This window comes from Oncorhynchus mykiss, chromosome 25 (assembly GCF_057628025.1).
Source record: "Oncorhynchus mykiss isolate SJ-2025 chromosome 25, ASM5762802v1, whole genome shotgun sequence".
Lineage (NCBI taxonomy): Eukaryota > Metazoa > Chordata > Actinopteri > Salmoniformes > Salmonidae > Oncorhynchus > Oncorhynchus mykiss.
The window spans coordinates 70785541-70799234 of record NC_143046.1 but is presented as its reverse complement, the minus strand read 5'-3'; positions in this window follow the sequence as shown (position 1 = coordinate 70799234).

Below are 13694 nucleotides of genomic sequence, written 5' to 3'. Positions count from 1 at the left end.
TGGGTTGCAAAAGGGGGGAAAAAATATGAGGTAGTCCGGTGTGCTATTTACAGATGGGCTGTGTACAGGTACAGTGATCGGTAATCTGCTCTAACAGCTGATGCTTAAAGTTAGTGAGGGAGATATAAGCCTCCAGCTTCAGTGATTTTTGCAATTCATTCCAGTCATTGGCAGCAGAGAACTGGAAGGAAAGGTGGCCAAAGGAGGTGTTGGCTTTGGGGATCACCAGTGAAATTTAACTGCTGGATCGTGTGCTACGGGTGTGTGTTGCTATGGTGACCAGTGAGCTGAGGTGAGGCGGGGCTTTGCTAGGAAAGACTTAGATGACCTGGAGCCAGTGGGTTTGGCGACGAATATGTAGCGAGGACCAGCCAAGAAGAGCACACAGGTCGCAGTGCTGGGTAGTATATGGGACTTTGTTGACAAAACGGGTGGCACTGTGATAAACTACATCCAGTTTGCTGAGTAGAGTGTTGGAAGCTATTTTGTAGATGACATCACCGAAGTCGAGGATCGGTAGGATGGTCAGTTTTAAGAGGGTATGTTTGGCAGCATGATTGAAGGAGGCTTTGTTGCGAAATAGGTAGCCAATTCTAGATTTAATTTGGGATTGGAGATGCTTAATGTGAGTCTGGAAGGAGAGTTTACTGTCTAACCATACACCTAGGTATTTGTAGTTGTCCACATATTCTAAGTCAGAATAGTAGTGATGCTAGGCGGGCGTGCGGGTGCAGCCAGCAATCGGTTGAAGAGCATGCATTTAGTTTTACTAGCATTTAAGAGCAGTTAGAGGACACGGATGGAGTGTTATATGGCATTGAAGCTCGTTTGGAGGTTTGTTAACACAGTGTCCAAGGAAGGGCCAGATGTATACAGAATGTCATCTGCGTAGAGGTGGATCAGAGAATCACCAGCAGCAAGAGCGACATCATTGATATATACAGAGAAAATAGTTCGGCCCAAGAATTTAACCCTGTGGCACCACCATAGAGACTGCCAGAGGTCCGGACAACAGGCCCTCCGATTTGACACACTGAACTCTGTCTGAGAAGTAGTTGGTGAACCAGGTGAGGCAGTCATTTGAGAAACCAAGGCTATTGAGTCTGCCGATAAGAATGCGGTGATTGACGGAGTCGAAAGCCTTGGCCAGGTCGATGAAAACAGCTGCACAGTACTGTCTTTTATCTATGGAGGTTATGATATCATTTAGGACCTTGAGCGTGGCTGAGGTGCACCCGTGACCAGCTCGGAAACCAGATTGCATAGTGGAGAAGGTACGGCGGGATTGGAAATGGTCGGTGATCTGTTTGTTAACTTTGCTTTTGAAGACTTTAGAAAGGCAGGGCAGGATGGAAATAGGTCTATAAGAGTTTGGGTCTAGAGAGTCTCCCCCTTTGAAGAGGGGGATGACCACGGCAGCTTTCTAATCTTTAGGGATCTCAGACGATACGAAAGAGAGTTTGAACAGGCTGGTAATAGGGGTTGCAACAATTTCGGCGGATCATTTTAGTAAGAGAGGGTCCAGATTGTCTAGCCCAGCTGATTTGTAGGGATCCAGATTTTGCAGCTCTTTCAGAACATCAGCTATCTGGATTTGGATGAAGGAGAAGCAGGGGAGGGGGCTTGAGCAAGTTGCTGCGGGGGGTGCAGAGCTGTTGACCGGGGAAGGGGTGGCCCAATTTCTGTTTGAAAAAGCTAGCCTTAGCTTTCCTAACTGACTGTGTATACTGGTTCCTGACGTCCCTGAAAAGTTGCATATCGCAGGGGCTATTCGATGGTAATGCAGTACGCCACAGGATGTTTTTGTGTTGGTCAATGGCAGTTAAGTCTGGAATGAACCAAGGGCTATATCTGATCTTATTTCTTCATTTTTTGAATGGGGTATGCTTATTTAAGATGGTGAGGAAAGCACTTTAAAGAACAACCAGGCATCCTCTACTGATGGGATGAGGTCAATATCCTTCCAGGATACCCGGGCCAGGTCGATTAGAAAGGCCTGCTTGCTGAAGTGTTTTAGGGAGCGCTTGACGGTGATGAGGGGTGGTCGTTTGACCGAGGGCCCATTATGGACGCAGGCAATGAGGCAGAGATCGCTGAGATCCTGGTTGAAAACAGCAGAACTGTATTTAGAGGGCAAGTCGGTCAGGATGATATCTATGAGGGTGCCCATGTTTACGAATTTAGGGTTGTACCTGGTAGGTTCCTTGATAATTTGTGTGAGATTGAGGGCATCTATCTTAGATTGTAGGACTACCGGGTGCTAAGCACATCCTAGTTTAGGTCACCTAACAGTACGCACTCTGAAGACAGATGGGGTGCAATCAATTCTCATATGGTGTCCAGGGCACAGCTGGGGGCTGAGGGGGGTCTATAACAAGCGGCAACAGTGAGAGACTTATTTCTGGAAAGGTGGATTTTTAAAAGTAGAAGCTCAAACTGTTTGGGCACAGACCTGGATAGTACGACAGAACTCTGCAGGCTATCTCTTCAGTAGATTGCAACTCCACCCCCTTTGGCAGTTCTATCTTGACGGAAAATGTTGTAGTTGGGGATGGAAATTTCCTACATTTTGGTGGCCTTCCTAAGCCAGGATTCAGACATCAGGGTTGGCGGAGTGTGCTAAAGCAGTGAATAAAACACATTTAGGGAGGACGCTTCTGATGTTAACATGTATGAAACCAAGGCATAATGTACAGGGTATAATGTCAGACAAGGGTATGGTAGGATGTGAGTAGAGTGGGGGTAACCCTAGGCATTGAGTGACAATGAGAGAGCTTGCATCTCTGGAGACACCAGTTAAGCCAGATGAGGTCCCCCCATGGGTGGGATGTGTGACAAAATAACTATCTAAGGCATGTTGAGCTGGACTAGGGGCTCTACGGTGAAATAAAACAATAATAACTAACCAAGACAGCAGAAGACAAGGAAAATTGACATTAGAGAGAGGCATGTGTAGCCGATTGATCATAGGGTCCAATGAGCAGCAATCGGTGAATCAGGGAGCCATTCGGTAGTCGCTACTATGCTAGGCAAGCAGGAGGCACGGTGTTCAGAAAGCTAGCGGGCCAGGGATAGCAGATGGGTCTTTGGCGACATCGCAACAGAAAAGTAGGTTGAAACCACATCGGACGATTACGTCGGAAGACCAGTCATGATGGATCGGCGGGGCTCCGTGTCGACAATAAAGGGTCCAGGCCAATTGGCAAAAGAGGTATTGTAGCCCACGAATTAGTGGGTATACCGCTTTGGCTAGCCGGGAGATGGGCCTAGCTCGAGGCTAGCTCAAGGCTAACTGGTGCTTGCTTCGGGACAGAGGCGTTAGACAGCAGTAGCCACTCGGTTGCAGCTAGCTAGCTGCGATCGATGATCCGGTGTACTGGCTCAGAGCTTGCGGCTGGAATCCGGTGATGTGGTGGAGAAAGGCAATCCGATATGCTCTGGGTTGATATCGCGCTGTGCAGATTGGCAGGTATTGACCGAGCTAAAGCTGTCTAGTGTGCAAGCTAAAGGTGAAGACTGCTAGCCGTGGCTAACAGTGACTACTAGCTAGTAGCTAGTTAGCTGGCTAGCTTCTGATAGAGGTTACAGTTATAACATATATAAAAATAGCAGATCTGTACCACATTGTGTGAAGCGGGTTGCAGGAAAGTATATTTAGATCTTAGGTGGAAAGTGAGATTAAAATATATACAAAGAAAATGACGAAACTGACTATTTACATGGGACAAGATGGGACAAAACAAACACACGTATGACTGCTACACCATCTTGGATTCTCTTAAGGTTGGGCCCAGCCAATCAGTAATCATGACTTGCTTTGTCTTGTCGCCACCGCTATATAGTCATGACACTGGTGATAAGAATGCTAAAAATGTATAGGATACAATACAGTAAACAAACAAAAAAAGCCATTGCAGGATCTAATTGTTTATAGTATATAGGTTAGAGAGGTTTTTTGTTCAAATCAGTTATCTGGCATCATCGTAACAGTATAATTAAATCCACTCAGTTCAAAGGTCCAACACTCCATCCCTCAATCAAGTTGGAGTAAATCGAGAACTAATCATGTAGTTGTTACATCAAATCAAAGTTTTTATTTGTCGTGTACACAGATTTGCAGGTATTATGGCAGGTGCAGCAAATTGTTTGTGTTACTAGCTCCAACAGTACATAACTCAACCCCTTAGTGAACTGACATCTGATTTGAATCCATTTCTTTCTTTTGCCCTCCATGTTGTTCGATAAATGTAATTTCTTTGGCAATGTCCTTGTGTGAACAACAATTTAAGTACATGGTGGTCAGCAAGGGCGACAGCTTTCATTTGGCCAGCGATAACATCCGAAATTCCACAGTGACACTGGGGACGGATTGTGTCTCGCACACCGTTGTTGGCTTGTGGTGCTGGGTGCTAGAATGTGCATGAGTGAGTGTGTGTATGGGTGCCTGGCTGTGTATTAAACTGTTGTCGGAGTGCTCGCAGCATATTACTGATAGCTCTCCTAGCCAATTCTTGGAATTCTTTCCTATGGAAACAATCTGCCACAGATCCCAGTGTGTCAGCACAGTCTGACCCCTTCACCCCCCAACTTTTCTCTGATTCCTGCAGTCAACAACTCACTTCGCTCTCTCATTCCCTCACTCTCCCCTCTAACCCCAGCACCATTCCCCACATGCACACACACTCACACCTGGACTCACACCCCTCACATTCACTATACTGCTCTGTAGTTCTAGTAAGTTTGCCATAATTGACTGCCGTTACATACACTGCCTCATGATTCATATTATGTTACATGACATTTTATTTGTTTTGTGCATAACCATGGTATGCTTGCTGAGTGTGTGGGTGTGTGTGTGTGTGTGTGTGTGTGTGTGTGTGTGTGTGTGTGTGTGTGTGTGTGTGTGTGTGTGTGTGTGTGTGTGTGTGTGTCATGATCGTTATAATAACTGGACCAAAGCGCAGCGTGATCTGGGTTCCAGATCTTTTCATTACTAAGTGAAACTCACAGCAAAACAAATGGACTTACACAGTAATTATGACGACTTCCAGAGAACATCCTCCAACCTATCAGAGCTCTTGCAGCATGAACATCCAATCAAAGGATCAGAGCTAGTACTGAAAGCATAAGCTACAGCTAGCTAGCACTGCAGTGCATAAAATGTGGTGAATAGTTGACTCAAGAGAGAATGACAATAGATTAACAGTTTTAAACCAATTCAATTCTTCAAAAATTAAGGAGAAGCAGCAGAGAGAGAGATGACTATATTTTGTTGTATTTTTTCAGTTTCACTTACTTAGCTAGCTAATGCAGCTAATTTAGCTTACTCAACAACTTGACTCAAACAGAGAGGAAAACTATTTATGTTAGTTAGCTGGCTAAGGCTATCCAACTCTTCCAAGTCAAGGTAAACTTTTGGTTTTATTAATTTACCCAGGGGGGCCCACCAGTGTAACTGCTAAACTGCTTGTTGTACACTGTACCTACTGCACGATTGTACACATGGATTGGCAGTGCTGTTAACTCTCAGGCATTGGCCAGGGGCCACCCACATTTGACCCTCTTCACACGCTCACACAGCACACCTCTTATTTCTCAATCATGCTGCTTTTATTTTCTAATTAATCCACTATATATTCAGTGCATTAACTTTTCAACTGTGCCTGCAAATCTTTTTGAAATCGGAGCACATAATATGTGCCTGTAATTCTAAATCACAAGCAATCACTGCCACTGCACTGTGAACCACGGCAGATTGAAGCTTGTGATTGGTTTAATAATGGTCATGGACCAAGGGTATTGGATGTGCATTTGTAAAGAAACGGCACTCACAACTAGAGTGGAGTGCAGCCACGGCAGACTGGAGAGGTTCTTCGTTCTCCGCGAATCAAATTTTATGTACTCAATTATCCAAAAAGTAGCGCTGTTTTATACACGTAATGTCTTGTAGTGCTCTTTTATACACATAACTGTCAACAAATGAATTTGTGGTCACTCCTGTCCCTGTCGCAAAATGCTTCCTTACGACATCATGTGATAATTAAGAAATAAAGCCCGAGGGGGTGTGGTACAGTGGGGCAAAAAAGTTTTTAGTCAGCCACCAATTGTGCAAGTTCTCCCACTTAAAAAGATGAGAGAGGCCTGTAATTTTCATCATAGGTACACTTCAACTATGACAGACAAAATGAGAAAAACAAATCCAGAAAATCACATTGTAGGATTTTTAATAAATTTATTTGCAAATTATGGTGGAAAATAAGTATTTGGTCACCTACAAACAAGCAAGATTTCTGGCTTTCACAGACCTGTAACTTCTTATTTAAGAGGCTCCTCTGTCCTCCACTTCGTTAACTGTATTAATGGCATTTCTCGTTACCTGTATTAATAGATTTCTGTTATTATCGCCACCAACTGGACTGGAGTATGGAAGAGCAAAACGGACAGTCTAAATCCTACCCAGAATTCTCATATCCGTAAGGAAAGTCAATAGATAATTAAATACTACATCCCCGAAGATTTACCCAGCAGTTCACTTAATCTTGGCTCTTCAACCAAGTAACTTCTCAAATCTAACAACAATTTCTCCCTTTCCCCTCCCATATTTCTGGCACTGCAATAGAACATGTTCCACTGTCTCAACTTCAGTTGAACTCTCCTGGAACTCTCCTGGCTGTATGTTCCACTGTCTCCATCTCCTCCTGACAATGATCACACCTCCCAGTTTCCAAACCAATTTCAATGTAATATTGAGCCTTATGTGTTCCAGTCTCAGCCTTGTGATTACTCTTTCCTCCCTTCTCTCTCAGCCTGATGACCTCCCTGTCCCCACCTTTTCCCAAATCTTATACAGGTGTCTTCCCTTTCCCTCCCTTTTCCACAACTCTTGACATTTGATTTTAACCACTGTTTTTATCAACCCCTTGGCTTCTGCTTTACTGATTGACAATTCCATCTCAACATTAGGATGTTTAAGAGCCTGCTTGGTGTTAACATCCACCTCCTCTTTCCCCTCTACTCCCACATGTGCAGGTACCCAGAGGAACAAATACCCTTATCGGTTTTACCCTATGGAAGCACTGCAAAACCTCATACAATGCATCCTGTCTGCTCTGAGACACAAAGGAATTTAAGCTCATCAGTGCTGCACAGGAGCAGATCACTACTCTGTCTGGCCTCACCTCCTCCACCCACTCTGCAGCCAAGAGTATGGCCATAAACTCCATTGTGTAAAAATACAAATTATCTGATGCTCTTTTTGTCACTGCCACCTTAAACTCTTTAACACTAAAAGCTGCACCTGTCCCGTCTGTTTTAGGGTCCTTAGATCCAACTGTAAATATATTCAAGAAAGCATAGTACTGTGTTCTTAAATGTTCACTTACAACTGAATCTACTCCTTCCTCATCAGCTCTTACCCTCTCAAGCAACCCTAGATATATCACTGGCTGAGGGAGCAACCAAGGTGAAATAGCAGGAAGAACCACAGAGGGGCTCAACGCCCTCCCAAACAACCCCATCTCTCTCACCATGCCATTGACTATCCACCCAAAACTTGTGTTCAGATTTTGTTCATGTTCCCAGCCCTCTGGGAGTATATTTTTCGTAAGATGTGTAACCTTATTTCCTTGTAGATTTACAGTGCCTTGCGAAAGTATTCGGCCCCCTTGAACTTTGCGACCTTTTGCCACATTTCAGGCTTCAAACATAAAGATATAAAACTGTATAAAACTGTGAAGAATCAACAACAAGTGGGACACAATCATGAAGTGGAACGTCATTTATTGGATATTTCAAACTTTTTTAACAAATCAAAAACTGAAAAATTGGGCGTGCAAAATTATTCAGCCCCCTTAAGTTAATACTTTGTAGCGCCACCTTTTGCTGCGATTACAGCTGTAAGTCGCTTGGGGTATGTCTCTATCAGTTTTGCACATTGAGAGACTGACATTTTTTCCCATTCCTCCTTGCAAAACAGCTCGAGCTCAGTGAGGTTGGATGGAGAGCATTTGTGAACAGCAGTTTTCAGTTCTTTCCACAGATTCTCGATTGGATTCAGGTCTGGACTTTGACTTGGCCATTCTAACACCTGGATATGTTTATTTTTGAACCATTCCATTGTAGATTTTGCTTTATGTTTTGGATCATTGTCTTGTTGGAAGACAAATCTCCGTCCCAGTCTCAGGTCTTTTGCAGACTCCATCAGGTTTTCTTCCAGAATGGTCCTGTATTTGGCTACATCCATCTTCCCATCAATTTTAACCATCTTCCCTGTCCCTTCTGAAGAAAAGCAGGCCCAAACCATGATGCTGCCACCACCATGTTTGACAGTGGGGATGGTGTGTTCATGGTGATGGGCTGTGTTGCTTTTACGCCAAACATAACGTTTTGCATTGTTGCCAAAAAGTTCAATTTTGGTTTCATCTGACCAGAGCACCTTCTTCCACATGTTTGGTGTGTCTCCCAGGTGGCTTGTGGCAAACTTTAAACAACACTTTTTATGGATATCTTTAAGAAATGGCTTTCTTCTTGCCACTCTTCCATAAAGGCCAGATTTGTGCAATATACGACTGATTGTTGTCCTATGGACAGAGTCTCCCACCTCAGCTGTAGATCTCTGCAGTTCATCCAGAGTGATCATGGGCCTCTTGGCTGCATCTCTGATCAGTCTTCTCCTTGTATGAGCTGAAAGTTTAGAGGGACGGCCAGGTCTTGGTAGATTTGCAGTGGTTTGATACTCCTTCCATTTCAATATTATCGCTTGCACAGTGCTCCTTGGGATGTTTAAAGCTTGGGAAATCTTTTTGTATCCAAATCCGGCTTTAAACTTCTTCACAACAGTATCTCGGATCTGCCTGGTGTGTTCCTTGTTCTTCATGATGCTCTCTGCGCTTTTAACGGACCTCTGAGACTATCACAGTGCAGGTGCATTTATACGGAGACTTGATTACACACAGGTGGATTGTATTTATCATCATTAGTCATTTAGGTCAACATTGGATCATTCAGAGATCCTCACTGAACTTCTGGAGAGAGTTTGCTGCACTGAAAGTAAAGGGGCTGAATAATTTTGCACGCCCAATTTTTCAGTTTTTGATTTGTTAAAAAAGTTTGAAATATCCAATAAATGTCGTTCCACTTCATGATTGTGTCCCACTTGTTGTTGATTCTTCACAAAAAAATACAGTTTTATATCTTTATGTTTGAAGCCTGAAATGTGGCAAAAGGTCGCAAAGTTCAAGGGGGCCGAATACTTTCGCAAGGCACTGTATCCAATATGTCATGGGCAGCTGTTGTCTTCTTAACTTTAACGGCATCTCTCCCAACTCTACCTGCATCGCTGCCACCGAGGAGGTCCTGAGTGCTCCATAATATATTCTTAGGGCTTGGGCCTGGATTACATCTAGCGTTTCAAAACATTTCTGAGCTGCTGATCCTTATGCTATACTTCCATAATCCAGTGATGACCTTAACAGTGCTATTTAGATAATTTTCAATGCCATTGTATCTGCCCCTCACTCCATTCCTGACAGGCAATGCATCACAATATTTTCTTTCCTTTGACAACTACTCTGTTAACATGCTCCGCCCATGTCATTCGAGTGACAACCCAGACCCCTAGGAATCTAAACCCTCCCTCTACAGATTAATTCATACAACTTCAAGTATTATTTCCACCCCAACCTTCCTTCTAGAAAAAAAACTGTCTGTGTTTTCTCAACTGAAACATGAAGCCCCACCTTGAACTCTCCTGGCTGTATGGGTAATATATTTCCCTCTCTTTAGATTATTTGAGCTGTGCACCTTCACATATTCCTGTGCTAACATCTCTGCCATCTCTCACTACAACAATTCCCAACTTTTTAGCTCAGGGAGATCCCAATCTTGTCTGAACCCACTCTTAATCCTCTTAATCATCCCCCATACCTCTCCCACAGGAGTGGTCCTACCTATGTTTCCACAAAAGCGGCACCAACACCCCCTCTTAGCTGCCTGAATGATCCTCCTTACTGCTGCTTGTGCCTGTTTATACTGAATCAGGTGCTGGTAATTATGGGACCTTTTCAACATTCTGAAAGCCCTGTTCCTACTCTTCACAGCTTCTCTACTCTCTTCAGTCCACTAGCGTTACTGCATTACTCTTTCTCCCCCTGTACCCATAGGAATGACCTGCCTTGCTCCTTCTCCCCCCTGTACCCATATGAATGACCTGCCTTGCTCCTTCTCCCCCCTGTACCCATATGAATGACCTGCCTTGCTCCTTCTCCCCCCTGTACCCATATGAATGACCTGCCTTGCTCCTTCTCCCCCCTGTACCCATATGAATCACCTGCCTTGAGGCCCCTACTATTGCTCCTCTTATTCTATCATTCACTGTTTCTATATCTGAACTGATATAAACCTGAAACAGCTCCTGTTCACTCAACTCCTGAAACTGACCCCTCTCTGCTTTCCCAAATATCCATCTCCTACTGAAACTTCCATCTTCATTCCTACAGTACACATGATAGGATAGTGATCACTACCCCCTGTATATTCCTCCAAAACCTCCCAACTACATCTGCCTGCCATTGAACTTGAGATCAGAGAAAGATCCAGTGCAGATTTATTTCCAGTTCCTGGGTCAATCCTTGTTCCCCGGCTGTCATTAAGACTCACAAGCCCTTTCTCATACAGTAGGTCCTCCAACGATTGTCCATTTACATCAGTCTGTACCCCTCCCCAGAGAGTACTATGAGCATTAAAATCTCCACACCACATTACGCGTCTTCTATCTTGACCTTCTACATTCCCAAGGGTAATCAACTCCAGTCTCTCACACAGGTTGGAAAAAATTGCTATTACCATATTCCTCCCTCCCAACCACACCTCTACACTGACATACATTTGTTCAACTCCCTCTCATACACACCTATATGGGATCCCCCGCGTTATAAAGGTAGCACACCCTCCCCCTGCCACCCAATCTCTAAGGTCTGCAACATAACCTTGTATTACAAAATCTAGAGTAGGTTTAAGCCATGTCTCCTGGAAACATATCACATCAGGTTAGGCTGGTAACACCTCAAGAAACTGTTTGAACTCTTGCCCATTAGCCATCAAACTTCTTGCATTCCATTTAAGGATTAACACCATAATGCAAATTAACCAGAACATGATTCGTCTCTGGACTGATTCTCAATCTTATTGAGGTCATCCTGTGCATTTTCCCATGTCAGTCCTGTGATCCCAAGATATTTCACTGCCTGTTCCACTATTATCTGTATCTTCTTATTTTTAGTTTTAAATTGTTCTTTGCAATTGATTGCTGCTATCACAAATGTAACAACCTTTCTCATGTCTACTATCAGTCTTGTGTTCTCCTCCAATCTCAAATCAAGTCAAATCAAAACTAATTTGTCACATACACATGGTTAGCAGATGTTAATGCGAGTGTAGCGAAATGCTTGTGCTTCTAGCTCCGACCATGCAGTATATATCTAACAAGTAAGCTAACCTAACAATTTCACAGCAACTACCTTATACACACAAGTGTAAAGAAATTAATAATAATATGTATATAAAACTTATTGAATGAGTGATGGCCGAACGGCATAAGCAAGATGCATTAGACGGTATAGAGTACAGTATATACAGTACATATGAGACGAGTGGTGTAGGGTATGTAAACATTATATAAAGTGGCATTGTTTAAAGTGGCTAGTGATACATTTATTACATCAAGATGGCAAGATGCAGTAGATGGTATAGAGTACAGTATATACAGTACATAAGAGATGAGTAATGTAGGGTATGTAAACATTACATAAAGTGGCATTGTTTAAAGTGGCTAGTGATACATATATTGCATACATTTTTCTATTATTAAATCAGTTGAGTCAGTATGTTGGCAGCAGCCACTCAATGTTAGTGGTGGCTGTTTAACAGTCTGATGGCCTTGAGATAGAAGCTATTTTTCAGTCTCTCGGTCTCTGCTTTGATGCACCTGTACTGACCTCGCCTTCTGGATGATAGCGGGGTGAACAGGCAGTGGCTCTGGTCGTTGTTGTCCTTGATGATCTTTATGGCCTTCCTGTGACATCGGGTGGTGTAGTTGTTCTGGAGGGCAGGTAGTTTGCCCCCGGTGATGTGTTGTGCAGACCTCACTACCCTCTGGAGAGCCTTACGGTTATGGGCGGAGCAGTTGCCGTACCAGGCGTTGATACAGCCCAACAGGATGCTCTCGATTGTGTATCTGTAAAAGTTTGTGAGTGTTTTTAATGACAAGCCAAATTTCTTCAGCCTCCTGAGGTTGAAGAGACACTGCTGCACCTTCTTCACCACGCTGTCTGTGTGGGTGGACCATTTCAGTTTGTCTGTGATGTGTACGCCGAGGAACTTAAAACTTTCCACCCTCTCCACTACTGTCCCGTCGATGTGGATAGGGGGCTGCTCCCTCTGCTGTTTCCTGAAGTCCACGATCATCTCCTTGGTTTTGTTGACATTGAGTGTGAGGTTATTTTCCTGACACCACACTCTGAGGCCCCTCACCTCCTCCCTGTAGGCCGTCTCGTCATTGTTGGTAATCAAGCCACTGTAGGGTCATCTGCAAATTTGATGATTGAGTAGGAGGCGTGCATGTCGTGGGTGAACAGGGAGTACAGGAGAGGGCTGAGAACGCACCCTTGTGGGGCCCCAGTGTTGTGAATCAGCAGGGTGGAGATGTTGTTACCTACCCTCACCACCTGGGGGCGGCCCGTCAGGAAGTCCAGTACCCAGTTGCACAGGGCGGGGTCGAGACCCAGAGTCTCGAGCTTAATGACTAGTTTAGAGGGAACTATGGTGTTAAATGCTGAGCTGTAGTCGATGAACAGCATTCTTACATAGGTATTCCTCTTGTCCAGATGGGTTAGGGCAGTGTGCAGTGTGATTGCGATTGTGTCGTCTGTGGACCTGTTGGGGCGGTAAGCAAATTGTAGTGAGTCTAGGGTGTCAGGTAGGGTGGAGGTGATGTGGTCTTTGACTAGTCTCTCAAAGCACTTCATGATGACGGAAGTGAGTGCTACAGGGCGGTAGTCATTTAGCTCAGTTACCTTAGCTTTCTTGAGAACAGGAACAATGGTGGCCCTCTTGAAGCATGTGGGAACAGCAGACTGGGATAGGGATTGATTGAATATGTCCGTAAACACACCAGCCAGCTGGTCTGCGCATGCTCTGAGGACGCGGCTGGGGATGCCGTCTGAGCCTGCAGCCTTGCGAGGGTTAACACGTTTAAATGTTTGCTCCCAATATTCTCCCTACATCATGCCCAACCTGCATCCCTATCTGCTCTTCTAGGTGCCCCAATTGTTTCTGCGTGAACTGCCTTCACTGCTTCTGCATACTACTGCACTGTTGGAGCTAGGAACACAAGTATTTCACTACACCCGCAATAACATCTTCTAAATATGTGTATGTGACCAATACACTTTGATTTGATTTGACATGAGATTTTACACTCACTCCACACCTGCTGCACTTCCACCTGTCTTTTCATCACTGCACTATCCCCATATGCAATACTGTGGGCACCCCCACAATTAAAGCACTTTACTTGCACTCATCTTCACATTCCCCTTATGAATATTCTGCCCCAAACTTTGGACATACAGTTGAAGTCGGAAGTTTAAACCCAAATGTGGAACTGATTCTAGTTGGGGACAGTACATTGAAAGATA